The sequence below is a fragment of the Labrus mixtus genome, chromosome 7, assembly GCF_963584025.1.
Source record: "Labrus mixtus chromosome 7, fLabMix1.1, whole genome shotgun sequence".
Taxonomy (NCBI): Eukaryota; Metazoa; Chordata; class Actinopteri; order Labriformes; family Labridae; genus Labrus; species Labrus mixtus.
The window spans coordinates 25555429-25571077 of NC_083618.1; the positions used below are offsets into that span (position 1 = coordinate 25555429).

Here is a 15649-nt window from a genome sequence, read left to right on the forward strand (position 1 = left end):
ATCAAGGACCCTCTAAAGGATTGCAGTCTGTAATAACAGTTTGGAGGAACAACAAATTCAAACAAGACTCAATCTAATATAGGTCAATGAAACAAAAACTCTTTTTAGGTTATTGTGTAATTAAGTAAGCATAAAAATCAAATTCCTGACAGGTGAGGTATTGTGTACAACAAAGGTATTGTCATGGAATAAATCCTGCCAGCATGATACAGGAGTTTAGGGATTACTGCGCAATATCCATAATAAATGCAGAATACTATGTGGAGTTAGCATTCTGCTTACGCGCTGAATTTACTGTCATTGAATTCATTCTGAAAGATTGATAACTGTTCATTTACAAGTGTTTCATTTGATTTACTTCTCTAGTTTTTTTAATTGTTTCCAATCCATGAATTATCCATACTGTTTTTTTTTTTAGCCTATCCAAGCTGTCTGAATCTTTTTTTTTTAAATGTTTTTAAAAAACTGTGAAAAATGCCTCAGTGAAACTTTTAATTTAATCACATCTAAATGAACAATCCTGGTTTCTGATTCTGTGCCGGGAAAGATGATGCATGCAACAGTGAAAGATTTGAACCCCTTGGTGGATTACGAACTCAGGGTGGATGCAATTAACAGTGTTGGTGTTGGAGAACCCAGCAAGCCATCAAAACAGATTCAAACCAAGGCAGCAGGTATCCTCTCAATGTGTTGTTTCTTTTCATAGCAAATGAATCAAAAAATGTGTTTTCTTCAGGGCTCCCTGTGTTGTTACTCATCCCACAGCTGCTGTTCATTTCCATGCCAATTCTTTGATAACATGCAAAAGAAGTAGAGATTGAATTACCCCTTAAAACACTGCAGTATCAGCAACATGCTTGTGTGACAGCACTCTGAAACAATGATTAATTAATAGATGCATTTTACTGATGCGGATCAGTAAATGAGTGCTATTCACACATGCCATGAGGCTACGACATGAAAGTTGCTATTTTGAGCTGGTAAACTGAGTAATTCCATCCTGCTGGTTGGATCACAAGGGAACAGGTCTCCTGTTGTGCCTCATACATGGGGCTGACATAAGGTACTCAGCTAACAGCACCGTCCTCAGGGGGTAATGCCACTGTCAACAAAAGTTGCTTTGATATGACTTTAAAACGATTTGTACTTTTTGGAAACCCAACAGAGTGGCTGTTATCACCCCATGTAGAAAGGTATTCTTAAACTACATACTCTACACCGGATTTGAACTAAACTGATCAATGATGAGCATGTGTCCTTTGTGCTGTTTCTAGTTACCAAGGTAACTATTCATGTGAACGGTGTAAGAGGAGCTGGAGGAGGACTTGTGATCATATTGGAAGTATGCTGATCATGCACTTTTTGGAGTTGGCCTTTATTGTGATAGAACATTTAGTTACTATTTATGCATCAGCCTGGTCTTCAGTGAGACAGCTTAATTAAAAAGCAGAGATTTTCTGCTTTGCTGCCTCCTGACTCCCTATGTTGTGTTAAAAGGGGGATAGCGAGCTGGAGCAAAATGTGTGTGTAAATTTAGAATAAGGTGACATCTTTACATTTCTTGGATGTGGTTCAAAGCACAGATTGATGCTGTATTTGCCCTTTTCTACTAGATTTTTTTTACAACCCTCTTTTTATTATTTTTTTAAATGAAATAACTACATAGCGTTTTAAGTATAACTATCTGCCACTATTTCATCCAGTCCCAAAGGAACAGCAGAGTAGAAAGGACTTTGGGTATGTTGTGGCTTTCCGCCGACTTGGCAGCAGCACCTGGATCCAGACAGTGTTAAGCTCACCTGGAGACGAGTGAATGAGGTCTTATCTCTTACGTCTGACTTAGCTACGACCGACTTCTAGACTTGTATTTACACTGAATGCACAAAGCAAGTATCTCAGAACGGTTATAGTTGTGCTTGGTTGCCAAGTAACTCACTTTCATCCTGTCAAACCTCTCTCATAAATGCATCGACAAAACATTAATAACACTAACTGAAAGAAACAGAAAAAATATTTTAGCAAAGTATAACAAAGAAAGGAAACTCTTGGAGGTGTAAGCATAACATCAAAACATTCCAGTGAACAAGCTGAACATCATCAGCACAAATCCTGTCAATGCAGTGACTTTGAATAGAAGGCTTGCTATGCATGCGAATGTGTTTGAAGGCTCATTTGTCGAGCCAAGAGAACAAATCTAATGACCTGGCATGCTGTTGTCCATTGAACATAATTATGTTGCCCAAGGTTTTTTTAAATTCCCCTAGCTTATGACCTGCTCCACTGTCTTTAATTTCCAAGTCTTTTCAATCAAATTAGCAGCCCACAAGGTTACTTACTGAATAGTAGGCCTCTATCATTGTATTCCTTAAATACATGGATGATTATGACAAAGTGAGAGAAAAGCTTTTAAAATTGGGCATCGGTAGGGCAATCGACACCTGCGGGACAGGGGACAACTCTGTTTCTATACGACACATGCCATAGCGGAAGGGAGAGCTATTCTGTTTATTCAAACAGGGTTTGCCTTACTGTATTATTTAAACTTTCAGTTGGCAGATCATGGATGAATCTCTCTTGTCTTAATGCCTTTTAATTGATCATCCTGTTATCCTTTCTAAGTTTACTATTTTCTGATAGTATTACCTTGGATACTAGTCTGACTTTCTAACGTACGCCTGCTTCATCCATAGGCGTAAAAGTTATACCAAGGTGCAACAAAAGCTCAAGTCCAATCAGTGCACAGGGCATAACTTCAGGTTGGTTGTAACCTTCAGCTCTAAATTGGCATAATGTTACTCTATGGTGTATGCATAGCTGAAGCACTCAACTTCTAATGCATTAAGATATATTAATACAAATGAAAGAATCTCAATTCTATCCAAATTTAAAGCAGAAGTGTGAGTTTACAACAGCGTTGGACATTGAGCCATGTCACTGTGTTTTCTGCAGAAGTGTGAGTGTGTTCACTTGAACATTGTGCAAACAGAAACAAAGTTAATCATGTTAATTATAAGACACCTTTCGCCTTCTAATTGCAAACATGAATTATTCATTATCTATCACATTTAGTGCCCTCTGAGGCACCTCCTAGTGTAGCCTATGGGAGTGCGATGTGCATCAGCGTGAGGTGTGCTGAAGATTATTGCAGTGAGTTATGAAAAAAAAAGCTAGAAGAACGGTGTGATATTCAGACAAGAAATAGGCCTTCATCCCTGAATGACGACGAGCACAATAAGTTGGCGTTCATTTGAATATAACAGCTGATGGCAACAACTTGAAATAAGTTGACATGAAAATACTACATGTTGCATGAGACTTTTCATAGGCAATCTAGGAGTCTGTTGGCTGCCGTCCCACTCTCCTAAAGACCTCAATACCAGGGCTGTCTGAGAGCTGCTTTTCAAAAATAAATAAATAAAAGAAAGTGCAAACATAATACATCACTTCCCTCTGCAACAAACACTCTCCTGGGCTCTGCCTGAGAAAAACCTAGATAAAAATAACATTCTCTTCTAAACCCCGAGTTATTTGTACATGGTGGGGTATGCCCAGGTGGCCTGATCCCTTCTGAGAAGCTCTGAGGTCATTGTCAGTGATTGGTACACACCTTGTAAGACAGGGAGAGAAAAAAAAAAGTTTTAGCAAAGTTGATCTTAATGTTTGAAATATGTATGCACTAAACGGTGAAACAAAAGATGTTTCTCATATTTAAAAAACATAGCTCCTCTGCAACATCAATTAATTATGAGGGTCCCAAGAGTAATCTCTAACATTGGGAAAACATCTTTTACCTTTTGTGCTGCGCATACCTGTACACATTACAAAACACATTAAAACTCAATGCAATGGTTACTCTGGGTCAATTTAAAAACCTGATCACAATTCACTGTGTTCATGATTGTAAATGTTGTTAACTGCAGTTGCCTGCTTTGCCGCTTATTCTTCTGGTCTTATAATCTATGTATTTGTCTTTGTTGTTTTAGTCTTTTATTAGTTTTAATTGTACTCTCAACATCATTGTAAAAGAGGGCTTGCCCTCAATAATTTCTCGAGAATAAATAAAGGTAAAATGAATATTGTGTAAATGCTAAGAATTATGAATGAATTACTTCGTAGTCAATTCAAGTCACTTAATAGAAAAAATAAAAGTATTGAACATTTTTCCCAGTATTCTCATGTTCAAGGTCTGCCAAGCATCATCTTTAGATATGGATATTTGTATAAAGTTTTACAATTGACAACCTTTCTGTTTTCAAATTATTTTATCTAATTTAGATATTTATTCATGCTTATTTATTATGGTTTTATTTATCTGGTTTAGGATTAAATGATATCTCGAACCTTGTTCAGGTGAATCAATTGAATGACTGAGGCTGGGCACAACACCGACAAGTGTAATGAACAAGGCAGCTTCTGCAAGCTTTGCTTTCAATTTGATGAATACTGAATCTCAAAATTTGGAACAATTATCAAACATTTTGTCCCAGATGAAAGATACTGATTCTGCTTTTGGAAAGCCCAAACTAATTTGGCCCAGTTAGTAGTGAGCCCCTGTAAGTGAACACTCCTACTCACATCCCTTAGTTATCCCGGGTGCTTAGACATCTATTAGTGTACAAGAAATAAACTGTAACACATAGGTGACAAGTAATCATGCTGATATGAAGAACCTTTAAACAAACAGCAGTTTTCCGATACAGAACACCATTATCGTTGGTTGGAGGTGTGAGTCTACTGACCCGTCATATTGAAGCCAAACATCCTCTTTGCTTTAGCTCGGATTTTGGTTATGAACTCCTAAGGAAATCTGGCCTTTTTACTGCGGTAAAGTGCTCCACTCTGTTCACCAGCTTGCTGCTCACTTTGTCTGCAGATAAAAATTGGACAGGCCAGTTTCTAGAATTTAGCTGCTATTTCTGAAAACAACAGCTTGCTTTAGCTGAGAGTAACAGAAAACACTGATTAAAGCAGAGAGTGTATATTCAAACTAAACACCATCCCAGTAAGCTGGAATAGTACTACTGTGGTCTGTCCTGTAGCATTAGAACTGCTATGGCATTACGTAATGCCGCAATTAAAAAGTGTGAACATGAGCCCCATGGGCCGGGCTTAGAAAATACTACAGTTCCACCGATGTTACAGCTAGACAATTGTGTAATATATATATAGTTAATGTGGATAAATGAACACAATGACTGGACTGGTTAGCTCCTCACAGTAAACAAGTAGAACTTTATTTGTACAGTTTATCAGAAGTAGCAGTGGCTAATTGGGAAGCTAAGTAAAGAGTACCAGCATTTCTTTCCAGAAAATAGCTGGCTACACACTTCTGTGCCTTTTGACCTAAATCTCAAGTTGATGTTATTGTTTTCACAGGCTGTAATTCTAACTAGCACAAATTGAATATGATTTGTGTCTTGACAGTAATTAAGCATGATGACCTTCTTTACTGTGTGACAAATGGTTTCAATTCCTTGGTGGAAATTGCCTGTTACTTTCAGTAAACAGGTTTAATTAGTCTTCAACATCAATAAGGCCTGCATGAAAAATACATACATGCAGGTTATATGTACATGTTAGAATAATTGTTTATACATTATAATCAATTATATACGAACACCTGGATACAATGATCCTTGAACATGAACTGACAGCTGTGATGCAGATAAACTGGAGAGATCTTCCTTTATTAGTCTGTTGCAGCAGGGTAGATAGCTTCTTACATTTCTGCTTAATAAACTGATATAAAAATAACTTTTAATTGAAAAAGAAAGAACAAGCCTTTTTACTTTATTACAGACGTGAAGTAAAATTATAACCCAAGATGTGCAAAAGAAATTTAACCAAACTAAAGGGGACTACAAAGCTAAAGTCGAGCAAGTACTTTCAGATAATAAAGGACGGGAGGCGTGGAATTGAAACAATGGTTGGCCTGAACAGCAGATTGATGCTGCATATACAATTGAGTTTGCCAGCTCAAATCATTTCTTTGCATGATATGAGATTGATAGTCAATTCTCATTGGTGTTTGAGGTAGACTGAAGAAGGTGTGGCACCTCTATAAAGGTAACAACTGAGGAAGTGCAGTGTGCCCTCTCCAAGATTAATGTAAGAAAATCCATCGGCCCTGAATGGTTGGAAGTTAAAGGGATACTTCACCCGTTGAAACATGAATCTGTATTGACATTGGGTCATATATGTAGTAGAAATGTGACATAAATTTTGAAGTTGGTGCCTTCTTGGCCGAGAAAAGGCAGAAAGTGGCTTATGATCTTTTTGGCTCATGTGGATGAGAGACACCAAATCCCAGAATGCACAGCACCGCAGGCCACTCCAACTAAGGTCAGGTTTACAGACATGTTTACTTCAACACATAAGGCCATTTACACAACTGATTCCGAGATTTCTTCCAGAAGTAATTGGCATCTTGGAAATTCCTGGCAGAAAACAGACTCTATGTCTGTGTTCATAGGCAAACAGTGAGAGCACCGACACTACCAGTCCGCCCCAGCTCGAGCCGGCCCCGGCTCCTCGTCCTCACAGCCGCGGACAGGCAGGCCTTATGTCTCGGCTGCTGAGCTGGCAGCGGCCGGTGGCGGCCAGCAATATAGCCCCGAGACGGTTGCTGCCGACAGGCCGGTTTTGTTTCTCGGCTGTTGCGGACAGCGGTGGCCAGCTGCCGAAGTTTCACCCCGCTAACCGCAACAGCTTCCAGTGACGCAAAAATCGTCATTTTGCGTCAATGGATGCTCCTTTTCAGGAAAATATCCAAATCATGGAAAATATATTAAATTACCCTACAACCAAAAACAACAAGCCCCTCTGAATTAAATGATTTTAGCCCATTGCTTTGTCCTCAGTTGTTTTGAAATGTTTTGAGCATGTAGTTGTATCTCATTAAAGATCTGAAACTAACAAACTGAGCCAAGGGAGGTGTTGATGATGCAACAGTTACATTTACTAACCAAGTAAATAAACACCATCGTCCTACGTGTTTAATCTGTTTGCTGACTTTTAATCTGCCTTTAATACATCTATTGGCTGTGAAGCTGGAGTTAACTACACCCTCATTAGGGGGATACAAAACTTCCTTTCTGAGAGGCAGCAGTTGTTAATATTGCAACAGTCATCATTAAATATCACTCACACAGGGGTCCCACAAGGGTGTGTTGAGCTTCTTCTCAACATTTAGCAAAGTTCATATGCTACTTCCTTTGTATACTAATGACTGTATTAAGACCACTTTTACAACTTGTGTGCTGATAATTCATTGATTTGAAACACCAATAAAATCTTTTCTCTCACCTGTAATTATGAACAACACAGCCACTGAACATATACAGCAGAAGTATTTGTGCACAATTATTGACAACAAACTGACATGGAACGTTAACACAAATGCAAGAGTTGCAAAGTCTCAACAGCACCTCTATTTTTGAGGAAACATTTTTTGTTGATAGTACTCTGAAATTGTTTCAAAAAAAGTTTCATTGAAAGTGTACTGATCTTTTGTTTTCAGTGTAGTGGGAGCATTTTCTTTACAAAATGAGAGCAAACTAGACGGGTTGTTAAACTAGGCAGCAAGATAACTGAGAAACCAATGTGCAGTATTTCTTACTTGACAGCACTACACACTGAAGTAAGCCAAAGAGATTAAAGCAGACCCACAGCACCCTCTTTGGTCTAGTATGCACTTATGTCCTCAGGGTGCAGGTACAGAATTCCCAGGATGAGAACCAAAAGAGGCATTACATCTTTTGTACCACACAGTATTCAGCTAATCAACAACCTAAATTAAACAGTACTTGGAACTCTGCAGTTTATTGAACTTGCTTGCCTTACATGTAATCATGCAATACTTTAATGATGTATTTTAATCGTTTTTTGTAATGATTTTGATTCAAGATGCTGCTCTGTATGGTTGTTTACATCTTTCTGTTCGTGGTGTAGGCCAAATTCCTCAGGGGCAGTAAAGTTTTCATTCATGCATTGACTCAATATGTAAGAAGATAACAAATAAATATTTTGGACAGCCTTGACTTAAAGAGTAGATGGGGAGTTTTAAGTCTGAAAGAGCCTTTTCAGTTAATAACGTTAATAACAAACCATACAAGAGGCAGAGCAGACAATAATACTTAAGGTTTGTGTATGAGTAACTGAAGTTGTAAGCAGCGTTGTCCAGACCATCATGGCTGTCAAAAAGAACCCCAATAGTTGCAGCGCAAATTGTCAACGTTGCAGTTTCCAAAATGCAATTGGAAATGTCTTTGTGGTTGCCAGGTTTGCCAGGATGTCAATCCAGCCTTGAATTTCACCCACTGTAATGTGAATGTTTTTGAAACACTTCCTGTGACTTTAATGAGGGCTGTCTCCTTCATTCACTGTTTGTCATGTATTCAATTCTAAAAAACGGTAGAGGACCCAAATGCCATCTATTAAAAATATGTATTTAACAAAAGATCAAAAGGGAAACAAAAATTTACTAGATGCAAATCCAAAAGGGGAAGCAAGAAGCTACGAGGAAAACACTGGAAACACTGCTAGGAAGACTTATGACCACGGGGAAAATCTGACAATGAACTGACACTGAAGGGTAGAAACACAGAGACTAAATAGACTGGGTAATAAAACACAGGGATGACTAACGAGACACAGGTGAGACTAACAAGACACAGGTGAGGACAATGAGGGCAATCAAAACTGGTGGGAAACACACAGGCAGGAAGAAACACTATAGACATGATACACGGGGAAAAAACTAGAACAGGAAACACTAAAAACTAAACTCAGGTTTCTCAACACAAAAATAAAACGGGAACTCACAACTAAGCAAAAAAAAAAAATGGAATAAACTAACTCAATAAGTAAATCAAGACATTGTTGCTTCACTGGTTTAACACTTACAATGTATTGTGACCTTTTAGCGAATGATCCTAAATTTCAACAGGCAAAACTGGGGTTCTGACTTTTGCTTGTGACTAATTAAAAAAAAAACTTTATTAAATAAATATTTTTTCATTAATCTGGTTATATAATATATAATTTTCAAATATTTTAGCTTCCACACACACATTGGCGATTGTACACTTTGCTACTGTCGCCATAGGACTCTAAAATGCAGCTTGAGCCGGTCTCTTTAGATCCCTCTCTTTTATCCCTCTATGAGCTTGTGTTTAGATTCTTGCCAGAAACAGAAAGCAGTAAACTTCTTCCACTCAGGTATTTCCCATGTGCTGGTATAACTGCTATAATTAAACCACTGATGGAAATAAACTCCCCTCAGAAGCATCTGTTATCAGCAACTCCAGGCCCTGTTGCTAATCTGCCTTTCCCAAGCAAGATCCCTGCAAACCCACAGGCAGTCAGTTGAATAAGTACATACTCCCAAACCATCTGTTTGACATTTTCCTGTCTGATTCTTCTGTCCGATGTTTTGGTCATAAATGATCTGCCAATGGACACAGATTTTGACAAGCTCCTTATCCAGAACTCCTCAGTCCCAGGACTTGTTTTTGGTATTGCTGATTGATACAGTGGTAGTTAATTTATGTGGGACTGCCTCATGACTTCCAATAACTGAGCTGATAGCAGGTTAGAACTTGTTTGTACCTTTTTTTTTTAAGGAAGACAATATAACACTAACCCCAAATTCAAACAAACTCTGTGCGTGCCATGGTCCGTCAACGTCGCACACTAGGCCATAGTTAGCTGCCACTCAATCATTGTGTTCACACAGCGGGTGCTGCGTGCCACCAGCGCCACTACTGCGTTTCAAATATGCTGCGGGTCTATTTTCGACGGAGTACGCTGCAGTTTAACGTCAAGCTAGACAGAATATCACAAGCCGGACAGGAAGTCAGACAAGGAAACGCACAGAGCATACGGTCAACTTCAAAATAAAACACAATATACTTTTCATTTCATTTCAAACCTTTATTTATTCTCGAAAAGACACTGCGGTTTCCCTCATTTCCAATGCCGCCGAGGTTACAAGCACAATAAAACAAGCAAAAACACATCAAACACTCGGAATCTGTGACAAAAAAACCACTGAGATCAATTAAAACAGTTACAATTTGAAACAAAGTTGTTCGAAATCCAATTCCTAAACTCTGGAACAGAGGGAAGAACTCCGATCCTTAGAGTTTGCTCCACAAATTTGGGGCATCAAAAGAAAATGCTGATTTACCGAGTTCAGTAAAAGTTTGAGGGACTTTAAGAACGAGCCAATCAGAAGAGCGGGTCATGTAGGCACTCGTATTCCACTCCAACAGGTCTGTGATGTAAGGTGGAAGTTTACCAATAAGAGCCTTAAAGATATATAAAGAGAAAGCCAACAGACCTTCTCGTACAGGTTACAGTGATGAGTGTCAAATCGATCACCAGTTATAAACCTGAGGGCCTGACGGACTCGATCTTTTTTCATCACTTTATCATCACTAGGTCAAAACAGGCACCGAAGGAACAACAAATCATCCTCAGAAAGACAAAGCAACATGTTGTTTGCACGTTTTTTTCTCTTTATTCCCACGGGATCTTTTAGTTCTCCTGTGATGTGTGTACAGGGTGCGCGCCGTCCGATGGAGAAAAAAAACGTGGCGCTGACAGACCGCGGCGCGTACGGAGCATGTGTGAATTGGGGGTTACACCTTCTAGCATATTGAAGCAGTAAATGTAGATAAATGTCTTCAGTCATGATTAACCAAAACAGAAGCCCAAAACTAAGATTCCAGATTCCAGAGTAAACTTTTTGGTTTACTACTAAATACTAGAAAACAGGCTTTGACCCGACTCTGTGGCCTCTACTTTTAGGAGATAAGATGGCTAGAGGTTTGTGGTAACCCCTGTGTCTCTTGTCAAGATTCTCTTTTGGGAGAAAGGATCTCTGCAGAGTAAAGCAGCGAGAGTGACGATTACTAACACCACAGCTCTGCTCTCCGGCTTGAAAGGCAGCACAGTCTATCTGATATCAGTCAGAGCAAGAAACAGCGCTGCAATCGGAGCCTACAGACCTGCTCCTGACTTAACCACCAAGAAACCACATGTGTCCACATACAATTATCCTGTGATATTTCAAGTACTTTAATGTGTAGGTAAGGGAAAAAGTGACTTTCTAACTCTGGTCCAGAAATGAGTCCTTACTGCTTAATTTTATTATCGAGAAAATGTTCGTCGATGACCTTTTTTTCCAGGAAGAGGACTAAACGTTCATGAGCTAAAAATAGATCTTCGGATATCAAAACAATTAAAAAACTTGTGCATTGTTTTCATTAACCAGACAAGTCAGGGTAAAAATGTCAGTGGTGGGCTGTCAGCATTTAAAATTAATGATATTTTCACCCACTATGCGTCAAATCTGTCAGTCAAAACACAAGCAGAAGAAAGGGAGTTTGTGTGTGCTGCCAGGAAGAGAGCAGGAGGAGGTGTGTGTGTGTGTGTGCATGTGTGTGTGTGTGTGTGTGTGAGAAGCAGAGCGACAGAGAGCACAACCTGATTTACTATGACATCTTTTGTCTTTAATGTTATACTGAGGTCAAATTTTTAATTCATTTTTATTCTTATTTCCCATGTATAGACAGATGTTTCAGATAAGATGTATGAGCCTGTTCATTGGTGGGGCCACACTTGACCCAACGTCACAGCTGATGTCCTGCAGAACCCCCCAAATTCAGGTTTTATTAAACCATCAGCTTGTAAGAAAGTGTATATGTTTCCCCCGTTTTGTGGAATATGTAAATGTAGTACACCATAATGTGTGATGGCTTTTTTTCCCTGTTTACTATTACAGTCAGTAACTTGTTTATCTTACTTCCTGTAGAGTGATACAAGTCACTGCAGGTCAGAGCTTTTCATCTTTACACACACATCCAGGGGTTTCCAGGAGTTTTGAGATTGTTTCTGTCATTCTTGTAATTACTTCAGAATAGCTTATGCCGGTACACAAATCCTATTTGGATAGTTTGTTGTCTAATGAAATGTTAAAATAAATTAAGTCGGTATGAGCTGCTGTAAGTACTATGAGTATTAATAATCCTGCACATTCAGATTTATGAAAAACGAATATGTGCAGCAGAAATAATGATGTCACCACATAGAAAGACTTCTCTTAGCTTCCTAAACTGAAACTCACTCCCAGCGCCCCCGCTCTTTGTTTTTAAATCAAGTACAAGGTTACCTTTGATTTGTTGTCTGTGACTAGTTTGACACAATACTTACAATGAACAGCTTTAAAACTCTGCCTTTTATTCCAGGTAATTCTCAGTTACATCCAACAATACATCTGTTCTTACTCTACAATGATTTAAGATTTAATTCATGATGTGTAGATTTGATGTCTGCTGTTTGTTTGTTTTTACAAACCACATTCAGTACGAGGTAGTTGTGTCAAAAACACATTGTCAAGTTCTTCTGGAATAAGGGATTTTTATACTGTAGAGACAGTTACTTTAGAAGACACTCTATGTAAATGTTTCTGAAGTGCTGAAGAGTGCTGAAGCCACATAATAAGTTAAGGTTGGAGTAAGGGTTTGCACTGGATGAGGGCTGCATTTTGTTCTCCATAACTTCCATTGGAAGCGAATTAGAAAGCTGAGAACTGAAATATGATGCAGTGAAGACTCTTGTGCTCCTTCAGGGTGAACTTTTCATCTCAATTGATTTGTTTTCACACACATGAATGAAAGGTGAGTTATGTTTCTTGACCTCCATTTATTTCTGGTGTTCAACGGAGGATTGAAGACTTTTATCAAATGCACTCTGCTGCAACATACAGGCTAAAGACAGCGTTAAGAGAACACATTTGGTTGGTGCATTCACATGTGAAACTTGTTCTAGGCTACAGTAATTACATCTCCAAGTCATTCTGCGGTGAATATTTAGTGGTGAGTAACCAACTCTAAAATCTCCCTAAATTGGGAACATGTCAAGGTGATGGAAAATGAGTCTGAGGTGACAGGCTGTAAGGTGAGTTTGTCGGCTAGAAACTCCATACTGGGGAAACAAATAGAGCCTCAGCAGCTGTCATCCCAATAAATGGCTTTCACATCGCAGTGGAAACATTTTAAGCACTCCTCTGTTACAAGATGTATTGGTGCTGTCTGGCCTTTCAAAATTAAAAGATCTGTTGGAGGTGATAAAATAAAAGGCATCATGCCACAGAAGAAATCCAGCTCCTTTAAGACAACAATGACTCATATCTGATCCCATTTGCATACATGTGTGGCAGAAACATTGCTTTTGTTAAGGCTTCCCACGCACACACATACTGCGTGCAGTGCATATTAGGCGGGGATGTTAGAAAAAAATGTATGAAAAGGCAAACCTTGGGTCTAAAATTTCATGAATATTTTTCCTTTCAAACCAAGGTCCTTTGGCTGCTTATTTTTCTTTTGAGCATTGATGTTTAAAAAACCATGGCAGTAAGGTTAAATAAAATTACTTATGTGCGGTAAATTGTCTTTTTCACCCTGATCTTTTATGCTATGCCATCCTTACCCCTGCTAAGATTCATGTTACTCTTTAGATTAGTAAAATTAGTGCAAATAGTGAATTGTGAGTAAGATGAAATATCTTAAAAGCAGACAATTCACTCGTATTCTTCATCTGACTATAACCATTTGTTTCCACCAAACATCTACCATTTTTATCATGGTTAGAGCAAAGTTTATTCTCCTTGTTTATCACAATAAGACACCCAAATATGTGACCAATGTTTTTAATCGCTGTTTCTGATTAACTTCCTCCCATGAACCCAAGAACCAAAGGCAAGTTCCTAAAGCTATTTCAATCAGGAGAAACTTATTTCAGAATGAACAATTATCTATTGAACAATTTAGTCTTTGGGGATTAGACTGCATCATGACGTCTTCATGTACTCTGAAGGGTAATGAGGCCGACAGCAGGATAGGATACCCCCCTATGGAGTCTAGACCCTGGTGGTGGTTGTGGTGGTAGAAGAATGCAGGATGTGATGAGGAGTGGGTTTCTGAGCCTGAATCTTGACTCTGATATTAGATAATCTTATTTTATATGATTTTGTAATCCATTTTCTCTAGAATAAGATTTGATTTTTATACGATTTGATCCAATCTGATCTCTCATCAGAACAACTAAGTTCAGATGATAAGTTAAACCTATTTAACTAAGTTCAGGAATTTTGATAAATCTAACTTAAATTTCCCTTTTAACTTGTCAGACGCATGTTTAAGTTGTACTTTTTCTGTTTTTTAGACACAGGAGTTCCAGCCCACATTTCTCATCATGCAGTGTAATAAACTGGATAATTAGTCTGTTTTTCTGAATTCACTCATTATTTTTTTGTTTGTTTTTTTGTGTAACATGTGTTTTTTGATCCTAATCATAATTTGGTGTGTCTGTGTATTTATAATTGCATCATTATGAAGCTGGCTGTAGCACTTCTTAACAGCATCTGTATTTACAGTCATTACAGGCTGGACATCTTTGTGTGGCGCTTGCCCAAATTATTTAATGTGTGTAAATTGCAGACTAAAAAGTGCATGTCGTGGCCAAAAACATCCCTTGAAAAAATAATTCTTTAATGAATTTTTAATGATTTTTTTAAGGAATGTTTTTGGCCACGACATGCACTTTTAGTCTGCAATTTACATAAAGAAAAGCAATACGCACTTGGGTTAAATGTAGCCACTCGTATTAAATATTTATATAAATACATTACTTGACTACAAATGAAGCCTTTTTTTGTAAGATGACTGAGGGATGAGTTGAGAAATTGAAGCATATTTTCTACATAGTAAGAAAATACTTTTTATTTTAAGACTTTCCAGTTCTGACAAAACCCCGACCTGGAGGAAAATAATTCTTACTCTTTCAAATAGATGTGCTTGTTTTGGTGTGGAAACAAGAGTTTAAAGATGTTTGCAGGTCCTTTGATAGCAGACATTTAAACCCAACATTGCCATTTTCATACTTAACTTCTTTTAAAGCTGCCTTGAGAAAAAATTAAAACGACAGATTCTCCTTCAGGTACAGTTAGAACTGGGGTGGCCGAACTAGCGTTCTGGAAACCAATAAAACCAGTGTGAAGCTGCATCTCCCCTCTGGAGAGGACTACCTCATTGAGATCAAAGCTGTGACTGATGGCGTCAGCCGTGGCCCCTCCCGCATACCAAAGATGCCCAGTAAGTTGCACATGCTCCGCAGCATGCAGATGATTGGAGCTGGAATTACACTAAGAGGCAGTGGGTTGGGTGCAGACTGTGTAACTAATCCCCTGTGTGACTGATACTGTTTATCAGCTTTACTATAGCTTGAACAAGAAGGATACACATAGCAGTTGGAATAAAACTGCAACATATGAAGGAGAACCAGACAAAAATGTGAAAATCATTACAATCAAGAGGGCGGTCTTTTCACTGTTTCAACTGTTTGTGGCATTATATCCAGGGATGAACTGGGAGCTGCCCGAGGACTTTGAGATGGAGAGGCCTTAATATTAGGTGGAGCGTTTCGGCCGTGATGCCAAATATTTGGTTATTCCCATGGAAACTAATATGTCATGAAATTAACCATACGTAAACTCATGCAATTTCAGAACCACTTCACATATGATCATTGCTGCTCTTCTAAATTGCAGCCATCGAATTTGATTATTCAAGACCAGTGGTGCTCA

General features: G+C 38.5%; 1 long non-coding RNA gene and 1 pseudogene across 1 annotated transcript; one reads left to right on the forward strand and one right to left on the reverse strand.

The window, feature by feature from the left end:
• Positions 1-3233: 3233 nt before the first annotated feature.
• LOC132977348 (uncharacterized) lies at positions 3234-8568 on the reverse strand. Its single transcript, XR_009673817.1, has 3 exons — positions 8484-8568; positions 4740-4939; positions 3234-3607 (listed from the first exon to the last, which is right to left on the reverse strand). It is a non-coding gene; the product is annotated as an uncharacterized LOC132977348 (long non-coding RNA).
• A 69-nt stretch (positions 8569-8637) lies between these two features.
• Positions 8638-15262, forward strand: LOC132977248 (contactin-6-like; annotated as a pseudogene).
• The last annotated feature ends 387 nt before the right edge of the window (positions 15263-15649 follow it).